At 39.0% G+C, this 18,084-nt stretch overlaps 1 protein-coding gene across 2 annotated transcripts in view; it reads left to right on the forward strand.

Annotated features, from left to right (window-relative positions):
• Positions 1 to 351: 351 nt before the first annotated feature.
• Positions 352 to 18,084, forward strand: part of LOC130431244 (heparan sulfate glucosamine 3-O-sulfotransferase 1-like) — a 32,062-nt gene continuing 14,329 nt past the window's right edge. For both annotated transcript variants that reach the window (XM_056760164.1, XM_056760163.1), the window contains exon 1: positions 352 to 555. The gene's annotated coding sequence lies outside the window, so the exon portion shown is untranslated. The remainder of the gene's footprint in view (positions 556 to 18,084) is intronic.

Genomic DNA, 18,084 nt, shown 5'->3' on the forward strand with positions numbered 1-18,084 from the left:
AAAGGTGTAAACACAGAAGACAGACACGCACACACCGGTTCAAACCCACATACAAAACGACTCACAACTCCACACACACACACACACACGCGCGCACACACACACACGCGCGCGCGCGCACACACACACACACACACACACAGAGAGAAAAACACTTTTAAGATAAAGAGAATCACGGGTCAAATATTAAACAGACTATAAATTCCTATATGTACTATTAAATAGGTTAAATTGAACTTTAAAATTATATTTCTAGTCAATTCTAATAATTCTAATAAAACCATGATTAATTTTCGTAAGGGTCACGCACGCGCGCTCGCACACAGAGCACGCACGCCTTAACACGCGCGCGCACGCTCGCTCGCGCTGAACTCAGCTCGAGTGTGTGATCAGTGTCGCGCTCGGCGCTTGTGGAGACGCAGCGGTTCCGATTATTTCCTCGCGTGTGTGAGAGACGCGACGCGACGCGACGCGCGTGAGTTCAGCGCTTCTGCGGGACGCGCCGGAGGTTCGAGAGGAGACGCGGCGCGATGGAGCGCTCGCGAGGAAACACAGGTGCGTCCATCACATGCTCACCTGCGCGTGCGGCGACACATTACTTCAAACATTCATCGTCACTGATTCAGAACGTGCCGAAACTATCGCGTTGTGTGCAGGAATCTAGACTGAACATCTACAGCGTCGTTTAATCAGAGTACTGAGAGATAGCAGAGCAAACATGTCCAAAACACTCTGTTACCATCTTTAAACAGAGAGAGAGAGAGAGCTGCGCATTTACTGCTGTGTGCTTTGCCACGATTATTTTATGTTCGCGCAGTTTTTACATCCCCGTGACCGTATCAGACCGTAATGAAATGATACCGCGGTATTTAATCTGTCGGATTTGTGTGCTATATATAAAGAACTCTGTTGTTGCTTGCGTTAAAGTCTTTAAAGCAGAGTGTCTGTGTTCTTTTAAACATACATTTACATACAAAAATTCCTTGACAATTTTGTGTGTGTGTGTGTGTGTGTGTGTGTGTGTGCCCCTGTGTCTGTGTCTGTGCATGTGTGTGTGTGGCCTTGTTTTATATCCCGATGGGGACCTAAACCTTAATGCACACAACTCATGTCACCGTCGGGACCAAAATTGAGTTCTTCATTGGCTAAAAAGCTTACAATAAAAGAACATTTTTTTTTTTTAGAATTAAAAAATGCAAAACAATTTCTATTATTATTATTTAAAATACACAGTTTGTACAGTACATAAATCATTATGCCTATGGATTGTCCCCATGGAGATAATGAACCAAAAGTGTGTGTGAGACCTTGTTTTGATATCCCAGTGGGGACCTAACCCCCTAATGCACAACAACTCAAGGGGACTCGCATCACCAAAAAGCTTATAATCGTACAGAACAATATTTAAAAAAATCTGAAAATGCAAAAAGTTTTCTATGACCTTTAGATTTAAGGGCTAGGGATGAAATCCAGAGTTTGTACAGTATACAAATCATTATGCCTATGGACTGTCCCCACGGAGATAATAAAGTAGACGTGTTTGTGTTTAATCTCTGTTTTAAAAAGCATGTGCAGTTTCATCACATGAATTAGTCTTTTAGCCTTTTGGGAATGCACATTTATGCCTGCATGTGGTGTTTTTGTATTTTATGTGGTGATGTCTTGGTTAGATAGGGCACATAAGCAATTTCCAGCATGCCGCTTCAGCAGATTCTATTGGAAGAGAAAACATCGATGTTATATGCTGGAAACCGTCCCCAGAGCAAACCATCTGATACCACCACGTCTTGAAAACAGATGATAGTGTTTAATCTGACATTCAAGTACACGTTTACGTTATTTTTAGAAGGTTATTTCTTGCTTGATTCTCATTATTGCTGTCTCAGGAACTCATCGGTGTGTAATTGAAACCTGGACTATTGTGGCTGTTGTCTCGCGCTGACAAACGGGAAGGACCGGACGTTTCCTGCGTCATTCCCTCGCCGGGCGTCGACGCTCCTGAGCTCATCCGATAGTTGACTCAAAGTCGTTCATCACACAGGTGGAGGCAATAGGCACTGCATCAATTCTCATTTGCACCCGCGTTCACTTTAGAGGCCGTTCATTGTTCAAGTCCAAGCAGATTAGATCAGAGGAGACGTGAGGGAACCCGTGAAGTCAAAGCTTTCGTGGCGGGAGGGATGGAGAACCTGTCGATAGCCGTCAATGAAGTTGGTCAGGGTCTGAGACCTGGCGTCCTCCGGCATTGAGCGCTTTGTTTAAGAACGGCTGATTTGTTTGTTTGATGCGTTTTGCCACAGACCGCCTGATTCACCTTTAATTAACAGCTGGAGAGGATGTTTATTTCTGGAACCCCTCCGGCTCGTGACAGGAAAACAGGAGGCGTTCACGATTTTATTGAAGCAGCTTTTCAATGAAGTGCAAATGTCTGAGTCGAGCTTCATCTGAGCCCCGGAGAGTTCCGTCAGGTCTCACAAGTGATGCTACAGTAAGCACATGTCTGTGTGGAGTATATGAAAAGACATGTGAGCTTTCTATCATGAGATCTACCTCATTAAATCTCATATGTTTTTCTCAGCGGTGAGCGCAGAGACGTCTGACTGAATGCGTAATGTGCGCAGCTGTCGTGCGGCTCGTGAATGCGGTGGAAATGCTGCAATACTTTGGCAAAAGCAAATGAAACGTGGTTGCGCGGTGCTGGCCGACAGCTGCTGGTTTTAACTCAACGACACTGTGGAGAAGATAAAGGCTGTTGTTAGTTAAACATGTGATAAACTGTTTGCGCCGGGGTGACGCTTTTCTGCATCGGTCACATCCAACTATCAGTAAAGATTTGGCTGCGTGGCTTGAGTTTCTGCACACGGAGCCAAGACTCCAGACTGCAGGCCAAAGCCACAGATCGTTCAAGCGTAGACACGGGAGAAAAGAAGAGAACATGGATGGTGAGAACTTCTCAATTATTTTTATACTTCACTGAGTGCTGCAGAATGCTTCAGTTTTCATGTCAACCAAATAGCATTTCTTCAGTTTGTTTACTCGCTTTAGAGAAAGAATTGATGAAAGTGGAAAAGCAATCTGGCAGCGTTAAAAAACAAGCCGTTCACTTCATACTTTCAGAATTAAATTTACAGCTTTTAAAAGAACACTTCGAAATATCACGTTTTGTGAAATTGTGATCGGAGAATAATCCTCGTGAGTTTCTCATGTTGAGTAGAGCGAAATCGAAAGTAATCGAAATCATCAATTCAACAATTACAGAAACAAAATAATAGAGGTAAAATGATTATTGTGCCGCGTTCCATTGTGCAAAGATCCTCTCTTTTCTTGTGGTATAAATCTACAGCGCACCCCCTTCCTCTACAGCGGTTCAGCTGTGCTTTTTCTTTACATTTATTTTTCTGTTGAATTCACAGTTTAAAAGCCACGTTCTTTAATTTTCTATGTAGTCTTAAAAGTAAATGATTGTTAAATAATCAGATCTCAATATTGGCCAAAATAATCGTGATTAAGATTTTTGTCATAATCGAGCAGCCCTCATGTTGAGTTATTAGTTTTATTTCATCAAAGTTTACTCTCGTTTCATCTTCCATTCAGTAAAACACAACTCAAGAGATTATTCATATTTGATGAGAGTATTTTCTATGAATTAAAGGAAGAGGCACATTGTTAAGCTTGTGAATGTTTTTTAGGCTGAAGCTAGGCATGTCTTAAAGTCAAATTTGACCCCCAAATCAAAAGACAAAAAAGAAATAATGTTTTAGAACGGCCGTGAAGAGTTAGATTCCACATTTCTCATTCCGGTCGTGTCTGCTAGAGAATGTGAGCCATCATTTTGAAATCTATCTTGTGAAGGTGTTGTGGATGGATTCTTATAGTGACTTCATTCCTTCCTTCAGAGAACACTAACAGGATGTTTTATCTTTCTTTATACAATGAGTTCAAGTAAAAGCTCTTCTCCTCAACAAGACACAAACAAATGACTCTGTCTGTGTGTGTGTGTTCAGAGTTTAATGCTCTCAGTGAATCTTTAACCCTCAGTTATTCTCATGATTATCAAACTCCTTTGGTCTTTAGATCATTTACATGATATCTAATGCAAAGATCACAATCTGCTCCCTCCTTTCTGTCTTTATTTACTGAATGAATAAGATGTAAGATGTGAAGGATTGTATGTATGGTGATGATGGGATGTTGGGATGTCATGACTAAAGGAGTTCTCCATCACGGGCACGCGAGCTGTTTGCTGCCGGCGACGTGTAAGAGAGTCACGCGGCACCGCAGGCCACATGTGTCAGAGCTCTGAGCCGTGGGGTTTTTTTCTCTTTAATGTGCGGTTAAAGCTGAAGCGGCAGACACACATTAGCCCGTGAGGTGCGCTGTCGGCTTTTCCACTCACATTCTACCAGTACTTAAGTCTGCCTGTTGTGACGTACGGATGCTTTAGAAATCCAAAGACAGCTAAGCACACAGCTTCAGTCACACATGCCAATGCACTTTTCTCACCTTTACTTTTGCTGTGAGAACGAGTAATTCTGGTAAATATAGCCTTTACCCTGCACCCGTTCTCTTACAGACTCGATGCACGCAGGGCGATCACGTACGGCAGCTAAAATCTCCAACAGTTAAGTGAAAATGACCTATTTGTCGAGCCTCTTTCGCTCTCATAAGCCTAAGGTATTTCGTCACCATGGGATAAATATATGTTAACTAAAACACATTTCAGTAAACTGACAGACTACAGTGCCTCTGTGATCAAGCCTCAGAAGTGCAAAAGTTTACTTTGTTTTTATCATATTTGAGAATGTAGTTTGAAGCCGTTCCCCTTTTTGGTTGTGGATGTATGATGTAGTGTTTGGGTAATTTTAACATTAACCTTGATTTTAATCCCATGTGCATCTTGGGTAAAAGCGTCATTGTTCCCTATGGATGCTACGTGTGCCGGATGTAACCGAGCGGACTGAGACAAAACACAGAAGCCGTCTATTGCTTGAGTTTATGTTAGACATCAGCAGAGTGTCAAATGTTCAAATGTTTCATTGTATCCACTCAGAGTAAAATGTTACTCTTAAGTGTGTCAAAATTCTAAGAATGACGTTTTTTACTCTTATTCTTACACTTAAGGCAGATACCATGGACTTTACAACAAAGATACAATGCGTTGGAAACATATGGTGACCGGGAGTACATGAAATAATATAATAATATAAAAAATATAAGATCATTTTAAAGATTTACAGCTGTCGTCTTTTCTTTATGTACTATAAAAGGGTGTCATGCAGCAGCTTAATTCTTTAAATTAACTGTTAAAACTCAATTAAAAGTGTATGAAATCAAGCCAGAATGGATGCATATTTGTAATATTTTTGCGAAATTTTTGAAAATGCAATTTTATACTTTTGCATCTCTGTTTGAAAAAGGAAATTGCAGGTTACTTTATGTATTTATTTTCATATGGATCGATGTCAAATTTCACACAAAAGCGTACTGCTCAATATATCAATTACTATTATAAGCTCAACGTTGTAAATCAGGGGAAGGTAGACAGACAGTTTTCAACACTGATTTTATGTACAAGCACAATAACAAAATTTTGGTTTGTTTTACCCAAATAAGTTATGGATTGCAGCTAAATATACAGTATAAATTAATTAAAAAATATATATAAATGTTATGTCTGGATTAAGTAATGTCTTTATTCCGTCATGAATAATGGTGCAATGATGCTCTGACTTCCCCCTTGCCTGCTCCGTATTGGCTGATTCAGAGGTCAAGGGTGGCCATTCTGTGTTTAAATCAATGAAGTCCTTTATTTACAACACTTAAGTCAGAACTTAAGTAAAACTTTACTAAAAGTTGCTTTTAGGTTCTTTATAAAAGGCTCTTAAGAAAGTCCAAGTTTAATACATACGGGCACTGATTTTCGTAAATATCATAGATAAGCAAAAAGAAAAAAATCCTGCACACTATCAGTGCTTGTACACAAGATGCATTTAATTAGTCTCACAATGTTTCAGTCTTGTGACCTTCATCAGGCAAATACTAACATGTGAGAATACAAGTTCACATAAAAATAGAAACATCACCCATCACTACAAGAGTTCATCAAATTACTAATCACATTCTATACGTCCAACATGAAAGTACTCATCACATCAAAACAACACATTATATATATTATAATATAACATCGAATTAAATAATGCTTCTTCATTCATTTCCAACTGGTGTTTCTATAAGAGCAGCTCATCATCACCAACTATAGGTGGCGTTTTAACCCGTTCAATGCCACAAAATCTTAAAGTTGAAACATCATGATTAAAAACTAAAATATGGGCCACAACTGGATAATTGATCTATTTTCTTCTAGTCCAGCTCTTATGTTCACTTATCCTCTATTTTAATTGATGTGCTGTTTTGGATGATTTAACGGTGTTACTACCAATTTCCACAACGAAGATTTCCATTTCTTTATCGGACAGGTAGTCTGAGAAGAGAATCAGAGAAGATCTATATTTGTCACTTTGATGGAGAGCATCTGCCAGGTATTCTTTTAAATAAAGAGGCATTTTATACACAATTCTCATTTCAGGATCAGATGACAAGTACAAGTGTGTCTTAAAAATTGTTCTAATCAAATAAGATTTGAATGAATGGGTTGTAATAAAAGTGAAATAATGTTTTTTTGATCTTTAGTCTTCTTTTTCAAGCAACTCCGAATGTGTCTTGCAAAAAACATAATTTAATACTTCATCAATCCATTTAGAAGGATAACCCCATCCAAAAATGTATTTTTCATGATGTTTGACTTTTGCACCCAACATATCTTGGATGTTTACTGTACTCTGAATGAGTCTGCTTCCAAAGTAAACTCCAAATCATCTTCAAAATTATTCAAAATGGACACGCATTCTTGAAGCTAGCTCATTGTAATCTCCCCAAAAAATACAAATGAAATCGTCAATAAACCTGTACTATTTAATGATACTCAAAAAAAAAAACAGTGCTAAAAAAATTGGAGGCAAAAATGAAGCCCATTGCTGTCCCACTAATCTGAAGAAAAACTCAAATAATTGTATTTCAAAACATACGAGGCCATCTCTAACAAGAATTTTAAAGGTGGAGAGAGATCTGAGTGCACCGAGCCCTTTTTCATGAGAGATATATTAGTATATAAACTCATTACAGTTAATAAGAAAACCCCATCGGGTAAATATTGTATCTCCAATATCTTATTAATACAATCAGTAGAATCCCTAACATAAGACGGTAATGAAAAACAAATGGTTTTATAAAAATAATAGATAAATATCATAGATCAAATAGAACTCAGCTGGGTTGAATGCACGGCCACAGAAGTGATATGGGAAACATTTTCTTATTCCTTTCTATCCTGACTAATGCACAAATATTATAAATTCAGATCAAGCTTGTTTCTTTGTGTGTTTGACATTGATCATTTTTTCCGTTGAAACTCACAGGTGAGATCAGAGGATGATGTGTGTGTATGTGCTGGGATTGAAAGTGAGTCTTGTGTTGATTTGCATGTGATCAGGATCGTTTCCCTGCTTTTGCATCCTCAAGCCTTCCCGGCTTGTCTTTAAAAGTTTGGCCTAGATTAGGCTCCGTTGGGACCGCTGGTGTGAAATGGGTTGAGATGTGATGAGATCAGACGGAGCAGACTTCTGATGAGACCTTTAGGGGAAATGGAGGGATTACATATAAGAGCGCTTCGCTCCGTCTCACATCATTGTCTTTAATAGCTACAGGACATATCTGAGCTCTCCTGACTGATTCTGTACATCTCCTGGGCTCTCATTTATTACTCATGTAGACATGAACATGTTATCTGACCTGTTTAACACCGTCTGTGAGGTGAGGACAGCCTGATTTTATCCAGTCTCTCAAATATAATACATCACATTCTGTTACAGTACAGAACAGAACTGGACTAATACCCCTGAAGCAGAAGACATCAATCTTTGACTAAATGTCATTTTCTTTGTTCTCACACAACGTTTTTGTCATGTTTTCCCATACAACTATCTAAACATTCTTAAGATATTCTTAAAGTCCCAGTGAAATTTAACATATTTTATTTTTTCATGAAATATTGCATCATTTATTGTAAATGGTTTATCAATGTGGATCATTCTCTTTTTAAAAATGTGTGTTTCCTCATAGATAAAATCTGAAAATGCACTTCTGTCATGTAGTGACTATCCATGTCAAATGATTATAACTTCGAAGGTATGGGCGGACCATCTGTTAACTCCTCCCCTTCAACTGTCAGTCTGCTGCCAGCTTCACTGCAAAAACCAACAGATTTGATTATACATCCTATAAATTTGCATTAAATCACAAGCCACACCTACTATTTTTCTCATTCGAAATTCCGTTTCACTTTCAGATAAATCATATCAAAATGAAATCAGTTTAAGCTCGAAGTAAAAACAATAGTTTTCCTTTTGAGTTAATATGATTCACTTCTCTTACCACATCATCAGACATTTTTTCAGGCATAAACTCAATTAAATGTTTTTCAGAACACCAAACTTAATATATGAACTCAATTCACTCCCCGTGTCTTGTCTTGGGAATGTTTGATATTTGTTTTTGAAACTTGATGAAAACACTGTGTGAGGAATAAAGATGAAGAAATGATTAATATACACATTAATGTACATTTATTTAAGGCGATGAGGTGTACAAGTCTCCATGTACACACACACACACACACACGTATGGCATCATGTAATAAATATTACATTACATGTATTAATATGAAATGTTTTGAATATGAAACTCTTTCTGCTTCTTCTTTTCTTAAAAACTACTTGTGAGAATTGGGGTTTTGCCTGTGTCCCACATATTATGTGAAATGTATTTCAATGATTATTGTTAACCCAAATCTAATCTTTCTAAGAACTGTATCTTGCTTGGGATGTGTAACAATCACGAGTTATGTCAAATAGGGCGGAAACGATTAGTCGACATTGTCGACAAATATTCTTGCTGTCGAGTAGTCGTTTGATTAAGTGACTTAATTTAAAGGCCTGCAATATCACAATTTGACCGCTACGGCACTGTAGCGCTAGAGTGTAATGCAGCCTTCCCGAATGCTATCGCAGTAGAAACAGCGAGAATTATGAAAACGCTGGCATAGGCTGGCAACTTTTTTAAAAAAGGCTGGTGGGGAAAGAGTTGAACTGAACTGTTGTCATAGAAATGCAGCTTAATGCTTCTGTCAAGAGTTTTGTTTACATTTAAAAAAAAAAAGGTCTGTAATGTACCTGATTTATTTATTTAGTTTTATTTGTATTTAAAAGTTTGTAGAGAGTATTTGGGTGATTGGAGTTGGCAAACTCGCAAACTTAAATGGAGTAACCAGTTGGTTCAAGTTCATTAAAACAAATTCCAAAAGCTGAATTGATTTTATTCATTACGTAAATGTATGTATAACTAAATGTTTTATTTAACTAGTTGCAAAAGCTGAATAATCATTAAAAACCGACCGATTAGTCATTGAAACAATGGCCGATTAGTCGCTTAATCTAACGATTATTAGAACGATTATCAAAATAATTGTTTGTTGCAGACCTAATGTCCAATCTTACTCCCTGTCATCAATTTAAGTGATGACCAAGCTAACAGAATGTTCCAGAATGTTCTGGATGCTGAAGAACAAGGAACTAACCACGTGCTGTCTTTTGCTAAATAATATTAATAGAGGTCACAGAAACTGACAAACTGTGTGTTCCATCGACTAGACTCTACAACATTCTATCTAGGCAAAACGTAATATTCTTGCACTACTAAAGAATCCTAAAGTGAGGATTGTAAGCAGTAGGGTTTGTGTGTGTGTGTGACAGAGTATTGATGGTGAATCTCACGGAGCATCAGCGGATGGGTTTGATCTGTGTGTGTCGACTCATTAATGCTGTCTATGTATTGTGAAGAGATTCCCTCGGGTTCTTCTCCTCAAATCTCTGTCATTTGTGTGTAATTGGACGTTGGTGCGGTGTGTTTGGAGCGCTGGGTTGAACGGGACTGCTTGACTCTGAAGCTTTTGACACCTAATTTAAAATATTTCTTCATCATAAATTCTGAAGCCGATGCGTTATGGGCTGAATTTATCATTCCACTTGATACAGATTCACATCAGTGTTCAGCCGTTACACACTGACTGTTGTGTTGTGGAGCTACACAATGAATGAATGTGTGGTTAATGAAGCAGGAGGAAGGATCTGGTTGTTGTGTTGTGTAGAGGAAAATAAAGTTACCTCCAGTAAACAGTGCTTGTGTGATTGTAGTGTGTAAGGTATTTTCTGTCCTGTATTTCTGCATTTATTTATTTTATTTGCTTTCAAGCTTCCATAAAGAATCCCACACAGCAGTCCAGGAAAGAGAACAGAACGACACAAACACAAGTTATTTTCTTTTCTTCAGAGAATCTTCTGGAACAGCCATGAGTGCTTATGTGTGTGTGAAGGTGAGGATGAAGATATCTTTTGTGAAGGCATGCAGACAGACAGGCACGCAGACAGACAGACAGACAGACAGACAGGCACGCAGACAGCAGGCACGCAGACAGCAGGCACGCAGACAGACAGACAGACAGGCACGCAGACAGACAGACAGCCACACAGACAGACAGGCACGCAGAAAGGCACGCAGACAGACAGACAGTCAGGCACGCAGACACACAGACAGACAGGCATGCAGACAGACAGGCACGCAGACAGACAGGCACGCAGACAGACAGGCACGCAGACAGACAGACAGGCACGCAGACAGACAGACAGGCACGCAGACAGACAGACAGACAGACAGACAGACAGACAGGCACACAGACAGACAGGCACACAGACAGACAGGCACACAGACAGACAGGCACGCAGACAGACAGACAGGCACGCAGACAGACAGACAGACAGCCACGCAGACAGACAGGCACGCAGACAGACAGACAGACAGACAGGCACGCAGACAGACAGACGGGCACGCAGACAGACAGACAGGCACGCAGACAGACAGACGGGCACGCAGACAGACAGGCAGACAGAGACAGACAGACAGACAGACAGACAGACAGGCAGACAGGCAGACAGACAGACAGGCAGGCAGGTAGGCAGCCAGACAGACAGGCACACAGACGGACAGAAGTGTTAGTGTTGCTGGACTGTACATCAGGACTCAAGTTGTGTTGTGTTATCCAGACTTGACTATTAAACATGTCCTTCACCTTTGTGTTGCTGTTTGTTCAGGAAATGTACTGTACAGGACCAGGGTGAAACCACTCAACACCAACTAACAACATTTACACAGAGAAGTATCTAGCACATATTCTTAAAGTAAATAAAAGCATTTGACTTGAGGACAGAAGAGGAGAGTTTCTTGGCTGTAGAAGTGAAGTGATGAGACATTGAGTCCTGAGAGAAACAACTCTCAAAGTGTTTTACTGTCTCATGTGTCCTAATAAGAGCGCTTCAGGACACATCAGATATTGAACTGAAATCTGGATACTTAAACTTTGTTAAATGCTGTTTAGTTGTTGTTTGGGGAAGGAAGGTTTGTGTTTCACAGTCATTGAATGCCTCAAACCTTACAACAACAATAACAGCAAAGAACAACAGAGTCAAAATAAAATCTAGTTATAGTGATAATGGAGACGCCTTGGAAGGTGAACCTGACCTTTAACCTCTGTGTCCCACTCAGAAGTGTGTTTGGAAGTGAAGTGCTTGTGTTTGTGAAATCTGCCCTTGTGTTTCTCCTGTCAACGAGAGTGGAATATTTGAAAGTATAATTTAGGATCTTTTTTAGAAGGATCTTTTATTTAACTGTGACTCTACACACGCACACGCACACACGCACACACACACACACACACACACACACACGTGTTTTTAAAGATAATGAGTGTAATGAGATGTTTCTTTGGTGTTCTCTCAGGGTGAGATGTGAAGGACAAACTGATTTTAAACAAACATAACAGACATGAAATATGGTCACCTGCTGCTTTTTATTTGTGAGACCAGCTGAGGTCTGTAAATGTTTGATCTAATCTCACATTCTCATTTCTTTTAAACAGTCAAACGGTTTATGATCTTGTGGATTTTAGGACTTACAGACTGTATTTTGTTTTGAATAAATAAGCAAATAAAACTTCTGCTCCTGTTATAGATATCAGTATTATGTGTGGAAGGTGTAGTTCTGCAGTGGAAAGTGTTTGCAGTCACGACGCATGTCGATCAGAATGTGAGGAAAACGCTATCATCATTGAAAGAATCCACAAACTCTTGAGTTAAATTTGAGTTTCATTTGAGAGAAATGACTCATTTAATGTCTGATTGGCAAATAATTGTGTTATAATCAGCAGTGAGGGAGTCTCAGATGCTAAATTCACATGGAGTTTGTGGATAAAAAACAGCTTCAATCTACACCGCTTGGGTTACTTTTGTGAAATCACGTACAGTATAATCCTCTGGTGTTGTGAAGATTGTGTTCTCTCCTCTCGTGTGTTTTGTGGTGAAAGAGTGAAGCAGATATAATCCAGAGCTGTCGTATGATTAGAAGGGTGTTTGATGGCATAAACACATCTGGACGGGATCACTGAGAGTATACGGAGCTGTCACGAGTCACTGGATTGATCCACGTTTACTCCATCAGGTGAAATCTGACCGTGAGCGCTGCAGAGAATTTAAATTCACTGATGAGAGAAGCGTTAACTAATCCACCCATTCAGCTTTAATGTGTCCCATTAAAAACATCAGCTTGTGTTTCACGAGCATCACCAAACACAAACACAAAGAGGATTGATTCATTATCACGCAGAAGAGAAGAGTGCCATTCCTCACAGGTTTCTCTTTCATAGCTCACAAGATATAAATGAGTTCTCACTTGGGTTTCATTTATACATCTACTCTGTAGAAATAAAACCAGAATCACATGAAGAGTCTGGAGGTGTAAATGAATGAAATCATCTGGATGTGATGAGAAATATGTGAGTTGATATTGAGATCTCCAATCATATTGACTTTTAATTGCAGACGAGACAAATCTGAGTTCAGTGTGACACATTGTTGACGTCTCTTAAACTCTCATGACGGACTCATTTGTCAGATTTATGACTGAGGAGAAATATCTGAGACACACATGAGATGTAAAGGCTTGTCCACACTGGGACCATTATGCACACATTTATCGTCGACATTTAGTGCCTCGTGACTAAACACAGGGCGCCAATGTGAGTGTGAATATTGATGCGCAACACGACAAGCATTAAAGCGTCATTTCCTTGGGCTCGTTTTTTGGTTTGATGCGTTTGCCACGTTAAAAACTGGCCGACCAATAAGATTGGTACTTTTGTTGAGGTGCCTGGAGCTGCTGAAGTTACAGTAAAACACCAGTCGTTTGGTAAGGTTGCGTCCTTGTGTCCTCCAGAGGTCTCATCCTGTAATGATGCGGTATACAAACGATTCTCAATTTAGAATTAAACAAGACGTCCTTCGTAGGACATACCGGCAGAAAAGGAAATCGGAAGAACCATGTTGCTATGACAACACGTTGCACTCTCACACCTGGGAAATTGATCAAAATGATTTCTACATGATTTAAGAGGTAAAAAGTTGGTTACTTTCTACCCTAAACAATGCCAAAAGAGATCTCAAAAGTATTGCCTTACTGTTTCAAAACGTTTAAAATCACTAAACACTTGTAAACCTATTTACTACACATGCCTGCTGAGATTTGTAAACTGTTGACATTTAAACACCACATATTTAACAGACGTTGGCCGACGCAAAGAATTGTGGGTTATCTCTAACATCTAAGGATGCACCTCATGTGTCCTCTGAATTCTGGTGAAGGTAGGTCGCATTAGAAGGCCGCCTACACAGTGTCCTCCCTGCTTTTATTAAAGGAGACAGCCTCGATGACGTAACAGACTTCAAATGAGTCCTCCGGAGGACGCAGACTTAAAGTTGTGCAGCGCCACCTTGTGTCACGGAGAGTTTCTGTTTTTCATAAAGTGTCATCTATGTCAGTGAGTGAATTTGCACGTTCACTCGGCTCATCGCCAGTGATAATCGCTTGGGTATGAACGGTGAAAAACAACTTTAAAAACAATGGCGATAAGAGCGTGTGATTATCATCCCGGTGTGTACGAGCTGCCAAACGTTCAGTTTTCTCCGTTAAATCTCTGAATATTCCTGTGCAGTTATTCTGAGCACATGCACACTTGTGATGTTTTGTAAGAGAAGGATGGATGCGATCTGAACCTGCAGATGTCCACACGGGCGAGTGTGTGTGTGTGTGTGTGTGTGTGTGTGATAACAGTTGTGCAGGAAATCATTCCTCATCCTCATCATGTGCTTGACTGTAAGTGCTCACTGATGGAAATGTGTTGGTTTGATGTTGTGAGGAGGTCTCAGCTGTGAGCAGACGGACACCTGCGTTCATTATATAAGAGTGTTGTCTGCTCACATGAACTCCAACCGCCACTTTCTGTCAGATTTAACACAGTCAGCCTCTCAGAGAGCGCTGGAGAAGTGTTCCTCGCTTTATCACTTCATTCTCATTCAGGTGAAGTGGCGTTTGGTTTTATGCCGTTTCTCACCCATCAGCTTTGCTTCACACGCTTGTCTTGTTGCTTTAGTTCCTCTTGTTTACTCCAGATGTCTAAAGAGACAAAAGTTACTAAATGTAAAAGGTTTATAAGCAAAACTGTGTGATATACAGCAGATTATTTTTGAAAAGTGTTGAAATGATTTGTTATCATAAAAACAGATCTTCTGGATGTGTCATCATGAATCACATGAGAAAAAGAATATGGTTGAGTTTCTAATTCTTTAGCCGTCAGGAACATTGTGTCTCATTCATTAAACATTTGGGCGGCTAATCAATTTGCACATTAAATTTTTGTTGGAACATTTTTGTATGCAAATTATGATTCATCAGAAGCTTTTATATTAAAATTCATTCTAAATGCAGAAGAACTTTCAACCACACATACACTATCACATTTAGTGGCTTTATATGATATATTATTGGATAAAAGCGTCTGCCGAATGCATAAATGTAAATAATCATGAGAATGTACTTGAATTGAATGCGACTCGTTGTTACACTGCTGTGACTTCAAAACTGTTTATTTCACAGATTGCATTAATCGACATTTATAAAAAGACTTCTCCTGCATAATCTTGGGTTTGTATCAAGTATTAAAATGAAAGACCTTTTATGAAAACTATTTATTTTTCACTGTTTCTATTTGTTTTTACACGATAGTGAAGTTATCGCGTTTAATGAAATTTGATCATGAAGTTTGCCATTAATAAAAAAACAAACAAACAAATTAATCAATTCAATTATAGCAGACTGAATGTCCATCCCAGAAACAACACACGATGTTTTAAGACCGTAAGTTATTGATGTTGATGAAAAACACTAAATATAATACTAGAGTATCTATAATAAATACAAGCTTTTGTGACACACTGCTGAAAAGCTGCAGATCATTTGTAACGATGACATCATCTCATCATCTTTCAGTGTGTGAATGTGTGTTGAGATAAGCCGCCATTCAGCTCAACACCACATCAGATAACACACAGTTTCTAGATAACTGAAGGTTTGGGAATCCTTTGAATTTGATCGATTCCAATTATGATTCTTGATTATCGACTACGATTCTTGACGATTCTCAGTTTCGATTCCACAGTTGAAGTAAAACATTTAGATTTCAACCTGTCTGGTCATTTAACCTGATATTGACTCGTTTGAAAACAATATGTTTATGAGCAGCGTTTTGTGTATATATACACATAGAAACATGTTTTTTCTGATTTATTACAGTTTGTTTTATCATAGCTGAACTACATCATAGTTAAAGTGTAGTTATTATAATGAAACCGTTCTTTAACCGTCTGCCTGGAAACAGCAAAGCCTTCTGATCTAAGAAGTAAGCTGTCGTGTTTACAACAGTTCTTATAAGAATTCATCACAATGGACTAAACGCTCAATTCTTAAAAGTATGTGAAGTTCACGGCATAAACTTATAATCATTGTTGTTTCTGTTAACTTTTGACACGTTTGTGAAGATCAACCCGTCTGGACATTTCCACTCCTCTAAACATGACGCGGCACAAAACCAAACGTGATTGGTTGCTTTATCTGTCAGTCATATGGCCTCTTGGGCGGGTCTTTCCAAAGCAAGCGGCGAATAAATCCAGACCTTCAGTATGAAGCTCTGGCTACACGAGAATAGCGATTCTTTAACCTTCAAACTTTTCTGCTATATTTTTGATTTAATAAACAAATGATAGATGCTCTTCAAGAAAAATGTTTTGAATAGTCACGTCTCCAGACAGAAAGCATTCAGATAGCCGTCTGATTCAAACAATGTGCTTTTGTTCTTATAATTGACTCAGTGAGTGAGACAGACAGACGGACGGACAGTACTGTACTGTATTTAAACTGTGTGCAGATGAAGAAGTTTAACCACAGGAAATGATCTAAGATTCATCGGCTATAATACATCGCATAAATTCTTATTACTGATTATTATAAACAATGACCATTTATCGGCCGATACTGATATGGCTGATCATTTATCGTGCATCCCTTATAAATATAATTCATTTACATAAGGGCTTTTATTGAGATATCAGCAGATCACACAACACGTGTACTTTTCTGAAAATATGCACAGGAATTGATAACAGGAAGTTTTAATCTCAGTATCCGATTCCTATTCCTTTCCATTCCGATCCTTTTCCAAATTGGAATAGATTTTCGATTCCCAACATCAGAAAACTGCAAGGCAGAAGTAATAGAGATGTGAAAGATTGTCATGTGTGATTTGATCATGGATGATTATTGAACAGATTGATGATGTGTGATGTTTCTCTTCACGATTGACTCCAGCAGTATGTTGAGTGTGAGTCTGTAGTGCAGCTCTGTGATGCATGTGACATGGCTAAAGTATAAAGATATTTAAACTGAGACGTGTGCATTGGCCTGTTTATCCCCACCATGCACGCATGCGCACGCACACACACACACACACACACACACACAGAGTTATGATGTCTTCAGGCACAACTCCTAATAGTCCAGAATGTCAAGAGGCGTCACAAAGGTTGCAGGTTTAATTCCATGGACCAGTGAGTCGAGAGCCGGAGCGTCACTGAGATCTAAATCCACCTGATTCAGAGCTCCAGACCTCAACAACACACTCGACACACTTCAAGAGTTTATTACATTCATATACACATTGTGTGACTGCTGCTTTCTCTTGCAGGCTGAAGATTTCAAGTTGGATTCCGTTTGTTTGTTTGAAATATTGAGGAGTGTAACATGTCATGAAAGTGTTGAAATGAAAATGAATTTAGATTTACAGTGATTCTGTATAGATATATCGCTCATTTTAATATTTGACAGAGGTGTAAAAGCACCTGAAAACCATACTTGAGTAAAAGTAAAGATACCGTGCAGCTAAAATCACTCAACTAACAAGTCACCGATTACAAAACGTCTTCAGTAAAAGTCTTGGATTATGTGATTTGAACAATACTCGAGGATTTGACTCAAACTGCTCTCATTAGGCTCTCTGGTTATAGAATGGCACTAGTAACGCCACGGTCATGGGTTAGATATGTATAGTATAATGTAATGTCAGTGGCTTTGGATAAGAGCGTCCGCCAAATGCATGAATGTAAATGTAAAGTTGAGATTTAATGAGAACATGTTCTGTCGCAGGTGAACAACACAACATCAAACATCAGGTCTTCAGTAAGAGCTTGATTGTGTTTTTAAAGGTCAGGACTCAGAATAGAAGAAACAAAAGGCTGAATGAAGATGTTTTTGTGCTATATGAGTAACTAAATGTCATGAGCTTTACAGGCACAATAAACACTGATGTGTTTAGAGCTGTGGTGTGTGTGTTATATGTGTCTGTTATGTGTTTGTGTGTGTGTGTGTGTTATGTGTAAGTGTGCGTCTGTGTGTAATCCTTCATAATATGTTTTACCCTGCATCATCCGACATGATGTTTGTCAGTTTGATATGACATCATTGTAGCGTCTT

The sequence above is a fragment of the Triplophysa dalaica genome, chromosome 11, assembly GCF_015846415.1.
Source record: "Triplophysa dalaica isolate WHDGS20190420 chromosome 11, ASM1584641v1, whole genome shotgun sequence".
Taxonomy (NCBI): Eukaryota; Metazoa; Chordata; class Actinopteri; order Cypriniformes; family Nemacheilidae; genus Triplophysa; species Triplophysa dalaica.